The following is a 6,160-nucleotide window of genomic DNA, read 5'->3' as shown; positions in this document are numbered from 1 at the left end:
ACCTTGCAAGAACATTTCAGTTTTAAAGAATAAACATTAGAACATCAGGAAATTATTATACAATCGGCTTTAAATTAAAAAAAAAAAAAGGAAAAGATCCAAACCCTTTGTCTCGGCTATTGTTTCAGATAATTTCTAAAAAGACTGTAACAAACTGTTTAAAGAAAGCTGGGAGCTGGGGTGGTGGGTTGGAGCCGTGTCTCTCTGGTTTGATTATTTGATCATTTGTCAGCACTTCAGCAATAGGTTGTCAAATCCTTCAGGCCTTTGGGAACAGGTTTCCGCCGTAGCGGCTGACAAGTCTATGAGGCTGACCTGGGCACCACTGTTCTCCTCAGCCCTGAGACAGAGTGAGAGCCAACATGGACCTTGGAGGAAAAGGATAATTGGACAGAATGTATTTTGAAACTGTTGGCAAGTCCTAATTTAGGGCATACTGAAACTAAAAAAAGGCTTTTAACCAGCTTCTGTGGAGCTCCCACCTCGTGCTGATCAGTGATTTGGGCTCAGCCACACAAGATAAGGCAGTAAAGATGCCTTTGCATTTTTATTTTTATCTTTTCAGCGAGGTCAGTACAAGAAGAAAACACAGCTAAAAAAGCAAGTCAGGTCTTTTGTCTCAAGCAGTACGTGAACAGTCCTCCTGCAACGCATGTTTCCTAGTAACAGCAAAGGAAGAACAAAAATACTTTTTGTCTTCAGGAAAAGAAATTGGGACATGCTATACAGAAGCTAGTTTTGTAAGGTGGACGGTTAAATTAAAAAATTAGAGAGTGCTTTCAAGTTTTGACTTTTCAGACAAGCATTGGCCCTTGCCCAAATAATAAAATCTAAGTTTTTTTTTTTCTCTGATGAGGAAAATGAGAAAAATGACTTGTAAAAACAAAATGAAATTTTGTGCATGTTACTACAATACATGAAATCAGCATATTAGTAGGGTGCCTTATTTATTCGAACATTCATTTCCAGTTTTTATGTTCATACAAAAACAATGAGCAATAAACAGTGTATTGAGCATTATATTTGTAAAATTGTTTGGGTACAGTACTGTTCAAAACTCAGCATCAAGTATTAATAAAAATAAAACCACTTACGTTAGAGGCACACCTTACTGTTTAAATAAAAGTAACATGATTAACGGCAGAATTTCCGTCTCTTTGCACTGTGTTATTTCACTAAGGTCCAGTCGCATGAACACACCCACATGAAACATTTCTCTTTAAAGCTACAACTAGTAAATGTCTATGAAGTTAGCTTCTTCCCCAAACGTAGAGTGTTTTTCCTTACACCCCATTAGGAAAATGCATTGTGCAAAGCGGCAACAATCAGATTTTACTATGGATATCTTCAAGCTTTCCCAGATTTTCTGAAACATACAATGCAGACACTTACCTCAGTTCTTGCAAGGGACACACAAGCTAGCAAGAAATGCCATAAACGTTTTCGCTATGTAGTATCTTTGTACCTTGTACACGGAGTTTCACCAGTGAGCCAAAATACTGACTCCAGAGTGTATCCTCTGTTCCAAACAGCGTGAATTCATAGGGTCTTTATTTGGCTTTTCATGTGATCCGAGTATCCAGACAGCAGTAAGGGATATGAAACGTCTGAGGTGGGAGAAAACCGTTAGTTATCAACGTACTAATTACTGCAAAGATGGAGTATAATGAAAATGAAATTCCAAGTCACAAAGGTTGCAGACACCTCCTGAATAAATCTTCTTAGCTCAGAATCACATAGTAGCTGAAGTTGGAAGAGGCTTCTGGAGATTATAGTCCAATCCCCCTGCTCAAAACATACTACATAGGTTCTCCAGAACCTATTCTTAATGTGCTCTTGGAGTCAATGCAAGGTACTGTTCTTTTTATCTGTGAAGCCTTCAGTCACCCAGGAACCACGTGTCTTACTACCAGATCATAAAGACCAGGATTTTAAGGTGTAATGTATTATGGCCGCTTTTGGCAAATGGACGTAGAAAACCTGAAAATTTCAAATAGAAAAATATGGTTCTATGAATTCAGAGAAACTAACCCATGGCATATATTTCACACTCAACAGAAGAAGGATTAATGCTCTTTTTAGAAACCAGGACATAAAACAGCACAGTCTACAAGACTTAGCAGAATGGGCTATGAAGAACGGTCTACAGCTCTACAGGAGGTGGTGTTGAGAAAATGTCAAAAAAGCGCTGGTGACTCCAGGCAGGTCATCATGGTCATGTCAGTACAGCTCCGCCTATCACGGTTCAGACATCAAGGTGCTGCTTGTTGCACAGCGCAATCACTTCCAGGACTAGACTGACCATTACAGAAATTGGAAAAGGGCTCCATTTTCAAGAATTACTCCCCAGGTGTGGTTTAGGAAGCTTCCCTTTACCTCCTCCTTGCTGCAAGTTGCCGTTTCCAACTCAGATCTAGTAGTCAACTGTTTCCACCCTTCAGGTCAACAGACTGGAGCAGCTTGCTTATCTCAGCAGTTCCCAAATGTTTCAGATAACAGCTTGCTTTCTTTTTTCTGCAATTGTCTGGACGCCTATGCACCACTCACATTCATACATCTCCACTGTCTAGCCTGGTCCCAAATCTCTGCAAACCAACTGCCAGCTTTCCCTCCAGATGTAGCTAGCTACAGTCCTTTCCATCCCTGCTACCCTCATCCCCTGAAAAAGTTCTCACACTCAGCATGCGAGAAAAATGGACAAGTCCCAGCTCAGTTTTTTTCCTGCCTCCCTACAAAACCAAAACCACCAAAACAAAACCAAAAAACCTACACTGACTTCCCCTGCCATTTTCGACATGGGCTCCCTGCTTTGTTAGCTAGAGATCCCCTGTAAAGCTCTTTAACTCCAGGCAGTCAAGGCACCTTCCAGTCCCTGTTGTCCCACGTGCCATCTACACAGGAATTTCACAGGGGAACTGCCTCTTTCATCTACAAACGCTTCAGCTGCCTGGCTCATGCCAATGCCTCACACCTGCCAGGAAGAGGACTTTTAGCCCTGCCCGTGGTGCAGGCATGAGCAAGCACACACTGTGCTCTCCCCAGGCTGCTTCAGCTCAACGCACCATCGCCCTGTGAAAAGAGGAAACATTTGTTCCCCGAGTCACCAAGTTGCCATCATGCACAGGCACCCTTCAGCCCCAGCCACGCACTGTGGTTCTCATTCTGGAATGCCAGCTGGTCAAAAAGAGCCTTATAATGCTCAAGGCAATGAAGAGAAAAAAAGACGGTATAAAAAAGCCCAAGAAGATCTCCCTGGGGGCTTTCCACACGCCTCCAGCATACACGCTGGATCCCCTGCCCACAATAGGCTAGCAGAGCTTCTCGCTAGCCAGTGACTAACTCCTGCAGTCAATCTGCCGTAGAATATCCCAGCAGTGGTGTTTTTTTTTAAATTTTCATTCCAGCAGAAGAAAAGGAAAAATCTGCCAAGTGCACCAGCAGCCACAGCAGCCAGTGGTTCTTCATTGGCCCCTTCTTCTAAGGGATCCAATTTTCCTGTCTCTCTCTTTCTACCAGAGATGCAAAAATCAGCCTCTCCCTTCCTCCTGGATGAGGGTGGAGGGACTTTTTCAATCTGCTGAACTGATGGAAACCAGAGCCCTATGCTGCCTCAGCTGCTCTTCCAGTCCCTTAAAGGATCTATATGTTCAGTGATTAGAAAACCACCAGTTTAAATCAGCTTCACGTGTGGCCATAGCCAACCTGTCCGAGGCATCCTTCTGATGCACTAGGAGCATCTGCAGAGTTCATTACAGCTGAGGGGTTTAAGCACCTACTGCCTCTTAGTTGTCAGTCACCGCTTCGGAGATCAGATGAGACATCTCACAAGCAGTAGGGCAGGTTGAGAGTGTGCTAGCACGTCGAATAGGGCTGCAAGGTCCGTGTGCTAGCAGGACTGCTGTGATTGAGCTTGGGATCAAGAGCTCAATCCTCTAACTATGTAGCCCGCCCTAAGGCTGCAGTTTCACAAGCAGCTGCCAATATTAACAGCTCCCTCTTGCCAAAAGGGAAAAGCTTGCTCTTCCTCCTCCTCTGCCTTTTCGTATCCTCCCTGATTCCAGTCATATGGTCCTCAGCCTTTCTTGCCCTGGCAGAATATGATCCAGTTTTTCCACTGGGTTAATTTTTTGCTAGCTCAGTGAGTTAAACTTCCTTACCTGGAGGGGTCCCTCAGGTGCTAGAGGGTGGGTGGCATGAGGTAAAGAGTTGGAGCACACTGCAGAGAGTGGGGAAAGAAAGTGGAGAAAATAGTGGGAGAGGCTTCCCCTTTTTGATGAGAGTCAGCTATTACACAGAGTCACTCCACCTCCCGCAGCCGTAGCTGAACAGGGCACTCTCTGCTATTAGTGTGCTGATCCATGTATCAGCTGAGTTACTGCCCCTGTGAAAAAAGGCATAACTAGAAGCAAGTAATTTCTCACTTAGCTGCAGTCCAGAGGCACTCCAGCAGTATTACAGTAGCAGTAAACAAGGCTAAACTAACATAAAATCCTTTGGGGGTCAAATCTGCCCTATCCACATACTCCACCTATGTAAATACAGTTCCTCCTCCCTCCCCAGGTCCCCTAGCAAATTCATGGCCAAGAACTCTTCTTTGTATTCACAACTTCTGAGGAGAGTAAATCCCTATGAAGTTTGTGTTCTTTCAAGTTCACACTGAACATCAGTGCTTAAAAATGCTGCCACCTTCTGTGGAAAACTGGAAATTTACTCAATATTCTATCCCATTAATGGAGTTTTTCCAAGTTTTGGAATTTAATGCTTTATAAGAATGCTTGTTTCTTTACTACTTCCCTGATGTACAGCACATTACTATTCCATAGAAGGATGTGAGAAAAACCTAGCTTTACTTGCTTCATGTTCCTAAGAAAGAGGGATGGGAATATATCATGTCAAACTTACAAAGCGAGTGATAACATAAAGAAATGCTTTTACCATCCTCCAGGAAATTTAAAGGCAACCCAGTGATTAAAGTATCCTTCATCTGGAAAGTATTCTGCAGGTTACTGTATGAGAGCAGGAGACCACATGTTGCTGCGTTCATTGTAAAGTCACAGCAGATGATCATGCATTAAAGAGGGGCTGTTATAGGAAGTTATAAATTTACAACATCTCCTCCTATCAGCTTTTTAAAAAATTGCAGCTGCTGAAAATTTCCATTTGTCTAGGACAAACTGTGCTTCCATGAAGTGTGTCCACAAAGAGGACTTATCAAGGAAGGCAGTTCCTTGTTTCAGTTAATAGACAAAAAAATTTACAGACAGAAAAAAAGTATCTCCAAGTAATTTGATCTATATATAAAAATTCTTACACTATTCAGCAACTTGACTACAATTTCCAAGAATTAATCCCATAAACATAATAGCTATAGAAATCAGTAAAATGTTTGGAAGATTATACAAAAAGGCCTAAAAACTTTATTACAAAACAAGCTGAGAATGTGTCTGTATTAGCAAGCAGGACTTAGCGATAGGAGTGGACAGGCACAGCAAAGCTACTTAATCTTGAGATCCTGACACACGTACTATATGTGTTTCAGGTAGGATGTGCATCGGGTTAGCCCTAGCCTGGTAATATAGTTGGAATGCACTAGGTACGCACGAGGTATCTCTACATTAGTATTCTAGTTAGGCTCAGGCGCATGTTTTTGAAGAAAACCTTCTCTCACTTGTCATGCAGGGTCTCGGAGTGTGCATAATGCATTCCTTTTGAAGGAAACCAAACTCACAGATACATCCGCAGATCATACCTAACGCGTTCCAACCCTAGCTGTCACTGCATCCACAGGGCCAGGCTAATGCTGGTCTGGACTGGCACATCAGTGGCATGGATTTCAGACCCTCAGCTCCCCTTCTCTCATTCAGAACCTATTACTTGCCAACATAGACATCGGTAAAAACCTGGAAATATCCTGAGACAGTGAAGCCACAACGTAAGATTAGATGAGGTACAAAGCCATTATCCAGCATAGCAAGGACTGAAATATCCCAGAAAATGGAAAAATATCATGATTACATAGTTATGCTATAGAAAGAGTTGTGAAATACAATGAGTGCAGAACACAACTTTTAAAACAGCTGGGCAGCATCTGCAGGGTACTACCGAACTTGGGAAAGCAAACCCCAGTGGACTCAAAAAGGCAGCTCACTGAGTGAGCTCA

The sequence above is a fragment of the Tauraco erythrolophus genome, chromosome 3 (genome assembly GCF_009769465.1).
Source record: "Tauraco erythrolophus isolate bTauEry1 chromosome 3, bTauEry1.pri, whole genome shotgun sequence".
Classification (NCBI taxonomy): Eukaryota; Metazoa; Chordata; class Aves; order Musophagiformes; family Musophagidae; genus Tauraco; species Tauraco erythrolophus.
This window is presented reverse-complemented; position numbering follows the sequence as displayed.